The sequence below is a fragment of the Eurosta solidaginis genome, chromosome 3, assembly GCF_040869045.1.
Source record: "Eurosta solidaginis isolate ZX-2024a chromosome 3, ASM4086904v1, whole genome shotgun sequence".
Classification (NCBI taxonomy): domain Eukaryota; kingdom Metazoa; phylum Arthropoda; class Insecta; order Diptera; family Tephritidae; genus Eurosta; species Eurosta solidaginis.
The window spans coordinates 262,273,849-262,287,639 of record NC_090321.1 but is presented as its reverse complement, the minus strand read 5'-3'; the positions used below and the strand labels follow the sequence as shown (position 1 = coordinate 262,287,639).

At 37.9% G+C, this 13,791-nt stretch overlaps 1 protein-coding gene across 1 annotated transcript in view; it reads left to right on the top strand.

Moving 5' to 3' along the window:
• Positions 1-13,791, top strand: part of SLO2 (slowpoke 2) — a 743,624-nt gene that overhangs the window by 540,333 nt on the left and 189,500 nt on the right. The window lies entirely within an intron of this gene.

Here is a 13,791-nt window from a genome sequence, read left to right as displayed (position 1 = left end):
CTACGTAATATCTCATATTCATCTGAGTGCCCTACCATTTGCTGACCGAATAGGGCGTAATATGGTGTGCATCCGATTGATTGGTGGTAAGAGCTGCGGAGTGCTTCTGCGATATCCGCCAAATGTTTGTCCCATAGGGTCTGATCAGCTTTAAGGTATGATCGAATGCCTGCTATAATCGAACGATTTACTCGTTCACTAGCATTGGCCTGTGGGCTATATAAGGCTGTATAAATATGTTTAGTACCCCGCTCGGTCAACAAATTATTAAACTGACTGGATTTGAACTGTTTTCCGTTGTCGCTCACCACCACTTCAGGGGTTCCGAAAACACTAAAAACGTTATCCTTAAAATAATTACAAATGTTTGATGTATTGAAGTTTCTAATTGCCTTAAATAAAGGAAATTTTGTAAGCTGGTCCAGAACGATTAGAATTCCAACATTTCCTTGCCTTGATCTGGGATAAGGGCCAAGTAGATCTACATACAGTTTCTGGAATGGACGCTGGGCCGTATACGTGGCGATCATTGGAGGACGGAGAGTTGTGTTAGGAGCTTTGCTTTGCCGACAGGTGTCACATTGGCCAACGTATTCTTTTACATCCACTGTCATGTTTGGCCAATAAAAATTCAATCGAAGGCGCTCTAGTGTTTTTGCAATGCCTCCGTGACATTTATTTGGAGTGCAATGAGCATTTTCTAAAACCTGTGGTACTAAAGTTTTCGGAATCCAGAGTTTCCAATTGAAGGTTTCACGTTCCGGTGATCCATTAGGATGTTCGGTTCGTTTATATACTCGGTCGTCTACTATTTGTAAATCAGGAAGACGGCTAGCATTGTCTTTTATATAAGATAAGAGTTTTTTATATTCAACCGATGAAAATTCTGAAGAATTGGGATCTACTATCGGACGGACTTCAATGGCATTTATTTCATCGAAATTTTGCCGTGACAAACTATCTGGCACAACATTCAAAGAACCTTTTCTATGCTCGATTTTGAACCGAAACCCTTGCAATTTAAGTGCCCATCTGGCCAACCGGCTTGACAAGTCCGTTTGCCGCATAAGCCATTGTAAGCTGGCGTGATCAGTGATTATGGTGAAGTCCTGTCCTTCAACGTATGCTCTGAACTTTTTCAAGCTTAAAACTGCAGCAAGACACTCTAATTCGGTAACGGAATAATTGCTTTGGCCTTTATTAAGTTTTTGGGAGAAATAGCCTACTGGGACTTCATCACCTTCCTCACTTTTTTGAAGCAACACTGCACCAACGCCAAGTTTACTTGCATCGCACTGAATAATGAATGGTTTTTCGTAATTTGGACTAGCTAGCACTGGAGCAGCACAAAGCATACTTTTTAATTTGTCGAACGTTTCTTGAGCTTCATCACTCCATGTAAAATTCTTGCTTTTCTTCAACAAATTAGTCAACGGTGTTGTAATTGTTGCAAAGTTGTCGATAAAGCGCCGGTACCAACCGGCCATGCCTAGAAATCGTCTCAATTGTTTGACGGTTGTTGGCACCGGATAATTAGTTACCGCCGAAATTTTGTCTGGGTCAGTGCGCAATGTTCCTCCACCTACAATATATCCTAGGTATTTTACTTCTTCGATGCAAAACTTGCTTTTTTGTACATTTATTGTCAATCCTGCCTTTCTTAACTGGTGAGCAACCTCAGACAACACGGACATATGGGTATTAAAATCTTCAGACACAATCAGTAGGTCGTCTAAATAGACAAACACTTGATTCTTCAACTGAGGAGGGATGACGCGATCCATCAACCGACAAAGGGCTTGAGGGGCGTTACATAAGCCAAATGGCATTACACAATAACGATAAAGTGGACGGTTAGGGACAGTGAAACAAGTGTAGTCACGGGAATTGGCTGCCAAGGGAATTTGCCAAAAGGCGCGGCGCAAGTCTAGTGAACTTATATATTTTACCTTGGGTATTCTACTTAAAATACCATCTATGTGAGGAAGGGGATACGCATCTTTTACGGTTACGTTATTTACTTTTCTAGAATCTAAGCACAGACGGACTTTATTTGGCTTTTTCACTAGGACGACCGGACTGGACCACGGACTGTTTGGGGATTCTTCAATGACTCCTAGCTGGAGCATTTCGTCGATCTCCGCATGGACGAGCTTTTCTACTGCAGGCGATATGGGGAAATATCTTTGTTTAATCGGACGGACGTTAGGTTGTAGTTCAATTGTATATTCCATTAATGAGGTTCTTCCCAACCCTTCTTTTTCAAAACTGGGAAATTTGTTTTTAACTAACTCGAGTCTTCGTTGTTGTTCACCAGTTAGTGAGAGGACCCTTTCACATCGTTCTATTCCTAGAGATATTTCGGAAACAATATTTGGCGCTATTTGGAATTTTAGCCAAAAATCTATTCCAAGTATTATCTTTTGTGCCAAACCTGGCATTACGAAAAAAGTTATTGTATTAATTATATCTTCAAATTTAACGTCCAAGTCAATGGTACCGAAGACGATTTGTTTATTTCCGTCCGCCGTATGTACCGACGTAAAATGTTTGCGTAGCTGATGGTTTTTGCAAACGTCTTCAGCCAACGAAGAACCTAAACAAGAAACTTCAGCTCCGCTATCCAAGAGTGCCAATTGCTCAGTTCCCAGAATTTCAACTTTCGCATACGGCCTCAGGTCGGATGATTTTTTGTGAATCGCACAAATAAAACCTTTAAGCCGCTTTCGCTGACATTTGATGTTTTTCCAGAACTGGTTTAAACGCCTGGATGATCGATTTGTGTTAGCTGATGAGGTCCTATTAGGGTTGAAAATCTGCTTACGTTTTTGAATATAATTCCGGAGTCGCTCCTCATAAGGTAATATCTTATGTACAAACTCGTTGGTATCCACAGAGTTGTCAGAATTGGTATAGGTTGTAGGACCGTCAGGTTGTTCTGACTTTGGTGGTCGTTTCAGTAAATGCTTTATTTGTTGTTCTTCGGATCTGAGCGAGGACTCATCTTTAAAGCCTCGCTCACCTTGGAGTTTTCCGGGCAGCAAGTTGCGCATTTGGGTCTATAAACTCCCGGTGCACCACAGCCATAACAAAATACTGTCCTGTCTTCAATGCAGTCAAAGTATCGGTGCCCTTCGCTTCTACAATTCCAACAAATCAGTTTTGGTTTAGCTGGATATTTGGAAATTTCATCGATTTCATAAGGTGGGTTTTCTAAGGATTCGATCTCGCACTGAAGTTCATTGGCAAAACGCTGTCTCTGACTCACCATGGGCTTTGGGTTGATGGATTTGGAAATTTCGTTTTCCAGGCTTTCGCTTTTTAAACATAATCTACGGAGTTCTGCTAAAGAGTAGATGGGTAAATACAACAACTGTTGCCGAACTCTCGGCCGTAAATTGTGTTGTAATATTTCGACGAGCTCTTGCTCTGGTAGAGGAGAACGTAAAGGTTCTGTCAATTTAAGTACGGCATTTCTAAAATCGTCAAAGTTTTCTGCTGGTCCCTGTTTTCTACTGCGAATAAGCTCTTTAATTTCAAAGTCGCTTCGGTGTTGTTGAAAATTAGTACGTAACGCTTCACAGAGCGTAACCCAAGTAATTCTTTCGACTGAGCGCCGGTATCTCCAGTACCAGTCTTTTGCTTCATTCGTGAATAGACTTTGAACGTGCTCGCATAGGAGATTAAAATTCCCTCCAAGGGTATCTATAACCTGACATTCTATCCTATATATAAAACTATCGACAGATAACTTTCTCGAGCCATCAAATTTTATATACCAGCTGGAAATCAAATGAGCTATCCTACTAGAATTTGGGACGCTAGATATGTCACTGAATCGGAATTGGTCAATCTGTCTGTTGAAATTTTGTTGGGGTGTATTTGGTAAATTCGGTATTTCTCTAGTCCACTGGGGTGATAAATTATTTGCCGGGGCGTTGTCAGTATTATCAACTCCCCTAGGGCTAACGTTTGTAGTAAGTTCAGGTGGTTGAACGTTTAGATTTAGCCGGCCTAACATATTATTTAAGCAGCTTTCTATTCTATTTTCTATAAGATTCGACACTCGATGATCCAAATCATCGAATATAGATGCCTGTCTTGCAGAAATAACTGCAGAAACGATGTTCCGTATACGATTATCTTCGTCATTACTTTGAGTATTAGCTGGATTTGCCGGGGGCATACAAGCATTCCCTTCATTCTGGTGGTCATTTGCTGACGCCGACAATCCAAAGTCTCTATTGTCTTGAGCTTTCTGTATGGCTGTAAGATTTCTTGTCTGCGCGCCCGTGTTCTTATCGATATCTTTGCTTGAACATTTTGCACGACACTGTGGGCATGTGCTGTTTCGTTTAAGGTAAGTTAGGAGACATATTCTGTGAAAACGGTGGGAACAAGCCGTAACTAAAATATCGTCTCGATCTAATAGACCTTCAGTGCATATTGGACACGAGTTTATTTGAGTAGGCGAATGCCCACTGCTATTTCGGTTAGCCATCTTGTATATAAAAAGTAAACAAGAAAAGTTCAGCAAAACCTTGCAAAAAAAATTACAAGATTTTTTTGAAGCTTATAAGAATGTAAGACTTCTTTTCCTAATATAAAAGGTGAATACAAATTTCGTTTTTCTTATTCTAACCTCACATTAACATTCAAGATCATCTATGTATGTCGTTTTGTTCATAATTATTGAACCATAAAAAGTACTCAGCTACTCAATTGCAAGAAAAAATGTTTCTCAAAGAATATCTCAAAAAAAGAATTTTTTTTTTTTTTGTTTTTTTTTTTTTTTTTTTTTTTTTTTTTTTTTTGTTCGATCACTCAAAAAAATTAATGTAGCAAGCAAGAAGTTGTGGTCAATCTCTCCAGGTTGTGTGGTTGTTATTTTGGGTAAGGTGGTTCCAGGGTGGATAAAATAAGCATCAATAATCTGAGGCTTTTGAAAGAAAATATATCTGTTTAGGGATTAGAACTAATCTCCTATATAATGATATCTTGAAATTATTGGAGATAAGTGCTATACAAAAAAAACAATTATTGGAAGCATCTCAAAATAGAAGTTAAGATATAGATTGAAATCATGTGTATGTAAAACATTAGTTGATTAGGCCATCGGTTAGCTAGAGGGCATAAAGCCTTACTACAACTAAAATTCCTTATAGCTTTACCAAAAAGAGTTCACATGAATATGAAGTCAAAAAAAAACTAAAAACTTTTGTATTGTTATTGATTGCACTAAACACTGTCATCAGCGGTCTATCCTGTGTGCATATAGCATGTAGGGATAGCAATTCCATTGAATTCGTTTTGCACAATCCAACAACTATAAAAAAAGTGGAAATTTAACTCTTTATAAACACTGGTTAGAACTACGGCATATAGCCAGATGTGTCTAATTTCCAGAAACAAATGTTATAATAAAAAGTTAACGAGCCAGACGGACAATTAAATATTCCAAGAGGGAATAAAAAAAATGAGGCATTGTGTTATTGTGAGTAGAGTACGCAACTCATTAATCACACGTTTCGTGCCTCACGTTTTGGGTGCCATTTTGATCTGTTATGTGACCGTAGTCCAGCAGTCGTGAAGGAGCTTGCATCGCTTGTCTGCGGCTGCGGCGTGTGCACTCGCATGTAGGCCGGAGCTTCAGTCTGGGGGGGTTCCATAAACGCAACCACAAACCAAACTACCTTCACTTCGGTTTTGGCCCTAACAAGATGAATAATATTTTGCACACTATCAACTAACAAAGTGAAACCATCCAAAGACCAGTACTTACTTCTTCACCCACCACTACGATTCCTTACCCTTCTTGGCAGCGCAACTATGAATTTTTTTGGCTGCTCTTTACCCTCCCTACCATGGCTCTGTTGTTGTGGTTGGAGCCCCAAAGCTCCCACACTACCCTTCGAGAAATGACCAAAGATTACGATTACATAGTCATATTATATTAATCTTTATTATAATTCAGCCCATTATAATTATCTATAGGTAAAGTTGAAATAAGAAAAAAAACTTTAAGTAACAAAGTAACAAATCCTTATGAAAGTAGATAATTACTAACAATATTTTTTTGTGGGTAAAATTTTCTAAAGATCCTGACCTACCTCAACAGCTGATCTTACTCGCGGTCCTTGACCTACATTTTAAATAAAATTCTTTACATATATTTACAAATGAGAATGAGAGTAAAAAAAAACTTGTTGAGAACTTATAGAGTTAAAATAAGGAATTAAGACGACTCATTTGTCTATATGTACATATGTATGTTCGTATGCATATACTTTCATTGGTCTTATTCAGAATTGTACACACAAAAATACATATGCTACTTTAAGCAAAAAAAATGTATTCAGAAAATATTTAAACGCATGTTAAATTAAGGTATGTTACATTAATCAAACTTACATCATGATTATTTTTTTTCCTGGTGCAAATCCATCAAAGCGTCGAAGGCCTCCTCGCTATGGTTGTTCTTGTTCTTCGCTTTCCGCAGCTATATAAACTTTATTAAATTAAGTACATATGTATACATATATTTATACATACATATCTGCATTTAAAATTTATATATACATATTACATATGCTGTTTTTGCAAACGAGCGATCGGATTAGATAGCAAAAACAATCAAAAACGTGTGCTTAAAAGCAAAGACCAACAATTGTATACATTTAGAAAAGGAAGGTTTAAATTTCTCTCATGGAATTTATGTTTTCTTTAATATTTCTTTCGTTTGTAACTTTTCTTGTTTTTGTAGTTAAAATTTATGAATTAAAATCATTGAGCGCGGGAATAGTAAGACACACTATAGGCGTTGAGTGAGGTTAGGGAGGTGGTTAACATGTGGTCTCACCACATGACCAAGTAATCAGGATGAAATACATTATTTCTAATTTTTAAACTATTTTACACATGACAATCCAATTTCGAATGCATGCATAGTATTATGACTATGCTAATTTCACAGTTCAACTTCAATTTTTAATTATTTTCTTTTCCCATAAAACCTACTTATTGTTGTCCTTTGGACATTTTTTTTTTCTAAGTTGCTAATAATTTACATGCATTAGCTTCTTTCTCGTCCATTTGCAAGTTGAGATATATATATGTATTCTTAAGTAAATATATATGTCAAATCTTGCATTGAAATAGTTATGTATAATCACATAATTAATAAAAATGTTCTTTTAAATAGGTATTAAAATCTTAAGATTATGGCTTATCTTGAGATCCAGTATTTGGTTTCCTTTGCTTTAAATGTTTCCCAGATCCATTTGGCAGAGGACAAATGAAATTCGGAACTGCCACGTGGCAGTACCGCCAATAAGCCAGCGTTTCGTACGTCTTGCAATTGGAATTTAATATTGGTATGGCTTTCGGAAAATTGGTTGGTGAAACCACGAGTCTGGGTTCGTTTTCTTTTTGCTTTAAAATCCCACGATGAGGTAAGCTGATTCTATATACATATGATATATATGTATATTAGATTGTACAAATTAAACTTTGGCACTTACAAAAGAACTTTGTAGGAAAACTTCTGCACTTACAAAAACTTTTTTTTTTTTTGGAAACTTCTGCACTGCTTGGCTGGTCGATGTTGAAAGGAAGATCTACTTTTCGTGGACGTCAAATTAACCTAAGTACCGGCATATTAACATTATCGATATATATATATTTTTTTTGTTTTTATCGGAAACCATATGATTCGAAATTCGATATTTATATAGTACTCTAACGACAGTCATGGCCATATAAAATACTGCGATTTAAGAAATTTGAAATGAGGAGAGGATAACTTTGGCAATTTTCATATTGAAAGTAATGTACGGTCGTACAACCATCACATCACGGTGGCACTTACTAACCGAACGTCAATTGTGGTACATCAAATATGCTGGCACACATTAAACATTATGCACTTTATTATTAAGTTTTATTTCACTTTCACCAAATTTTATATTTTATAATTTATTTAATTTATAGTTTTGAACTTCGCTTTGCAAACAGAAATGAAAATAGTAGTCACAAAACTGATTCTCAATTCTCTCAGTTGCAGCTCAACTCATTCTCAATTTCTTCTCTCGCATGTAGTTGCCACACTTGATTGTTTCAAATAAAACTTGTATAAATGTTTGACATAACATTTTAAATAGAGAACTTGTAAGTTTTAGAAAAGTAAAGAATCAAATCGCTAGAAGGTAATTCACCACTGGAGTAACTTTACGTGTATTTCAGCAAGTTTAATTTTCGTAACACTTTAAATTGAAACGATTCCAAAACAACTCAAACTTTTATATTGTCGGAAACATCAACATTAAAAAAGGATGTTTTTTATTATCTTATTAAATTCGGTCGCGTCAGTGAAAATTCGTAAAAACTTGAACCTAATATTACTACCTTAGGAAAAATCCTGTTCGTTCAAACAAAACTTTTGCAACAAGAGGGCGCAATTTTGCATTTCGCTTGGACGAGAAGTTGCAAAATTTTACCCGATAGATATGTGTCCCGGTATTTCATAATTTTTGCACAGTAAATTCAAAAAAGGTTTTGTTTGTTTTTTATTGATTACTGAAAAACTAGTTTTTTGTTGTTTTCCCATTTTGTGCGTTTTTCGATTTGATGGTTTTCTTATTTTGGTGTTTTTTTTTTTTAACAAGTGGCATCATCATCATAAGTACAAAGTAGAGAGCGCAGTGAGCATAAAATTCTCTTTGAAATTTGCTCATGTATTGTCAGTTGATCGCCGTTGAAATGACCTGTAAGATCAGTTGTGTTAACAGAAAAATCAGTTAGATTTACCAGGAATCTGTCAATTTTACAGAATTTTGTTAACTTAAGAGCGATACTTTTCTTCTGTTGAAATGACTAAACTAATTTTTTCGTTTAACAAAGAACTCGGTCAAATTAACCATAATTCGATCAATTTCACTGAATCTCCTTTAAGTCAAGAACAACAGAACCAACTTGTTGATTTTACTAGCACCATTTCTTTCAGTGTTCATGATAGTCAGCTTTTGGATAGTTCATTGACTATAACTTTGTGGTGTTATTCATACTAGTTAGTATTTTAATAATTTATTCGACTAGAATTTCGTCTGTCGGAATCGAGGAAATGCGTGAGTGTTTTCTGTAGCCAATTTTCAATGCATACTTCAGTTGACAATGCTAGATATCGTCAAAGTCAACGGGCACATAAACACAAGCATGACGAATCGACCCTCACCGTTACCTCAAAAGAGATTAAATAAGCCATTGAAAAAGCCAAGCCTTCCATATCAATAGTCCCAGATGGAAAACCTATGCCGATGCCAAAACACCTTGCCCATGAGGGCATCAGCAGCCTAGCATATTTTTCGACTTGTCGTTAAAAGCCTTTGCCATTCCAGAATAATATAGAATGGCAAGTATAAACCCACTACCAAAGACCGGAAGCCCAGTACCTACCGATAAAATCCCTTTAGTCAGTAAAGAAAACGTTTAAAGCAGTTATGATTCCCTCAATTAAATTAATCTCTTCGGTTATTCAGCCATCAGCATGACTACCGTGAAGTGCATATCGTTACCATTATTCTGAACTCCATTAAAACTCATCATAAGACGGTGTTAGTGCATCTTGATCTGTTTTGATACAGTCAACCATGACGGGTTCATTCCTTCTCCGTTAGATAGATAGATAATTTATTGAGGATTTCACTGCAACCATTGGTCAGCACTTCATCTCAGCTAACTTCCATGATGAACCCGAGCAGTTTTCTTGGCTTGAGAGATTTAATGTGGAAATGCTCTGGTCATGGTTAGCCTATAAAATTTTAAGAAATAACGAAAAACTGCATATCTGAACAATCAGTTTTAGGGGATGTTTTCTATTTATACGACCGATCTCTTCGATTTTTCAGATAACAATATGTGCTATATACAACAGCATACGGTGAAACTTGAAGCTTCAATCCGATAAATTGAGGAAGATATAACAAAAATCCGATTTCAGTTGTTTATACGTATATCCAATCGGATACCTAAATATACATGCGCCCAAATTTTATGAAAACTTCGTAAAAATTGAGAGACTAGTTTGCGTTCAAATAGACGGGCGGACAGACAGAGAGACAGACAGACGAACATTTCTAAATAAACTCAGCTCGTCATCTTGATCATTTCAGTGTACTTATTGCTGGGCCTATCTCTTCTCCTTACAATTTTGAGATTCGTGAAAAACTTAATATACCATTTCGTTTTCATGAAAGGTATAATGAAAGTTTGTTGCACCACTACTTTCGGACGTCACGACCTGAGTTTAAGTTAGTGAAAGGAAAAAAATGCGCCGTTGCTGTGCATTAGAGTGTGCGTTGTTTATCAGTTGAAGGCATCACAGAACAATTCTTATTCACACTCTCATTCCCACTACCACCACCACTCCCATTTTCACTCCCACTCCAATTCCCACAGCCACTGTGATTTCTATGAAGCTTTGCAAAAAATTTTAACACACTAAATTAATTAGACTAATTAATCATGGAATTTTCCATGGACCGGACATAGCTGAGGTTGTTAAATTTATTCAGCTGCAGCACATCAAAAAATTCCAACGGTTGACATTAACTAATGGCTTGCTCAGTTGATCCGATGCCCTCCTATGCAGAGTAACTATTCGAAATTCAAGAGTATCTAGAAATGCGCACGTCAAGTTCACGCGTACCCGCATGTGACAAGAGATATGCATCCCAGTGAGTGTTGAATGTTAGTCGTCAGAAACCTCTGACACTAGAGCTCTTTTTATTATTGTAGCCCTAAAGACACCCTTCAAAGGTCTGTATAGCTCTGAAGTTGACTGTCATTTTGCGGTAATCGCCTAAGGTTAACCGAAACTCTTTAATTCGCTTCAACCACCTCACCTCCTCTACGACCACAATTATGGACTTGGGATCGGTTTTGAGCTATGCAATTTACATGGTGATTGCAATTTCCAAATATGCTCAGTTCTAATTTTATGATATCAAAACCATCGTCTTTCTTCCTTAAATTCTATATCCAGTTTGGAGCCAATTCAGAAACAAATTCTGCAGGCCTCTGCTGCAAATATGTTCCACTCCTCAATCCTCCTCGGACGGTGTAAAACTGATCAAGGTAGCAAATGAAGCAGTATTTTCTGCGCATTATTCTTATTTCAAAGTCACTTGGCCCTTTTAAAAGCCTTTATGCTTCACACCGTCGAAACTCTGTTTTTTCTGTTAACATGTAGAGCAGTTACATGTTTAGCTTAGCTAATTCTACCCAGCTGTGCAAGCTAAGTTAGAAAATTGAATATCTACTTCGACTGTCAAGCAGAAATTAGAGTCTTGAGCTCCACGCTACTGAAATCGGGTGGTGTCTGGTAGGGTTTGACTTCGTTTTTCTTCTTTTCAATGCAGTGCTTCGCCTCATCCAATAAGTGCAACTCAAACTCACAAACTGTCATCGATCAAAAAGATAAAAGTTTCACCAGATTGTAGTTGTGAAAGAATTACGCGCACCTCACTGGAATGTCTGAAAATTTATGAAAAATTTGCTAGTCGCACTCAGAACTACAACAGCTTACGGAGCAGATTTTTAAAAAGTGCCGTTACTCCAGCTGCTAACTTGTAGTCAACTGTGAAATAGTCATGCCATAAGTCAGCTTAGCAAAATCTGGGCAGACAGAATCTCCTGCAAGGTAAAGACATTCTTCTGTCCGGAGATTAATCGCGGTATGTCGGGTTCACTGGGCTCAGTAAGGTCCATTTGATGATTATGATACTGTGGGGCGCTGTCCAATGAAAGTATAACTGTTACGTCAAGACATACTCTAAAGCGCTTCTTTTTAGCCGTTGCGTAGAGGACGTTTAGGAGGAATCCTGGTTACTTTAAGCTGGACTGTATCACTTTTGCCAGACGTTGTTGCTGTTGTTGCTGTAGCAGTGCTTCGCTCCACCTAATAGGCGCGACCGATCACAAATTTTCATTAATATCTTCTAACGGGAGTCTAAGGAAACTTGCTGTTTCAACAGGGATGGACCATAATGAAAGGGGTGTTAGAGGCGTTGGTTCCACATTACAATTAAAGAGATGGTTGGTGTCATGTGGGGATACATTGCAAGCGGGGCATACATTTTGTATGTCGGGTTTGATTCTGGATAGGTAAGAGTTGATCCTGTTACAGTAACCAGAACGAAGTTGAGCAAGAGTGACTCGCATTTCCCTGGGGAGTATACGTTCCTCTTCCGCAAGTTTTGGGTACTGTTCTTTGAATACTGGATTCACCGGGAAATTCCTGGCATAAAGGTCCGACGCCTGTTTGTGTAGTTCACTGAGAACCCGCTTGTGTTTTTTTTCTTCAAGCAGCCGAGTTCTCAGGTGCCGTATGTCCTCATAATGCTTACGGAAATGACTCCTTAAGACCCTAGGCGGTGTTGGCTCATCAATCAGATGTCTATTGGGATGCCCAGGTTTCTGGGTATTCAACAGGAACTGTTTGGTTAGCATCTCATTTCTCTCCCTGATGGGGAGTATTCTCACCTCATTATGTAGATGGTATTCTGGGGACATAAAAAGACAGCCCGCGGCGGTTCTGTGGGCAGTATTTTGGCAGGCCTGTAGCTTCTTCCAGTGAGTAGTTTTTGGCTTGGCGACCATATAGGGGACGCGTAGCATGCAATCGGCTGGCCAATTGCTTTGTATGTGGTAATGAGCGTTTCTTTGTCTTTTCCCCAAATACTACCAGCAAGGGATATGAGGATTTTCTTACGGCTCTGGATTTTCGGTACAATTGCGGCTGCATGCTCACCAAAATTTAGATCCTGATCAAACGTCACACCCAAGATTTTGGGGTGTAGGACAGTCGGTAGCTTGGTGCCATCGACGTGGATGTTCAAAATGGTCGACATTTGGGACTTTCATTTGCCAGACGTAGTTGATACTATTTTGGTCTCAGCCTAATCAAATCTCTATATGATTTACTCGAGATCGGTACAGCCTTATTAGCGTCTACATCTCTGCTCAGCAGTGATTTCCTAATTAATAATTGCTTATCACGCAGTTATTCTATGTGACATAGCAACTGACATTTGGATCACTCGAAGGCAGCTTATTCTATCTGAGTTTGCTGCCTCTTAACTTAATCTGAATTAACCTATTATAGTCAAAGTGCCCAGTTCCCTAAACCAAATCAATTTGTTTATTTGAGAGATTCATGCACCTGCCAATGGCGTCCTTACTGCCAAATAGCAGCACAAGGCAGCCAGAGCTTTCTTAACTTTGTATCCTACATCAAACTTCCCTTACAGATTAATGTCAAGTAATATTCCGAGATATGTAACTCTATCATAAATACATTCCTCCAATTAGGAAAAGTGCGAGGTAAAAGACGTTTGTTGAAAAGGGGCCAGTTTCGTTATAGTTAGACTGCGTCTGAATGCCCTTCTGAACTATTCAGTTATTCTTCAATATCGCTACTTTACCAGCAAGAAACTTCCCCCTTTGAAGGAGCACCCTAATGTACATCCAAACGTATCACGCTGGCGGGCAATATGCACTGAAGCGTGACACCATTACAATAGTTGTTATCCTTGTGAGTTACTATTTTTAACAAATAAGAAAACTATTACATATGTTATACATGCGTGTTCATAAATATGCAATTGAATGTGTGTGTATGCGCTTGTTTGTATGAGTGTAATGCGTGAAAGCAAAGCGCATTTACACTTTAACAATCGGCCGCTGGCTGTGTAGGGCAAATGCACGGAAAATACGAAATAGGAAAAATAAAAAAAT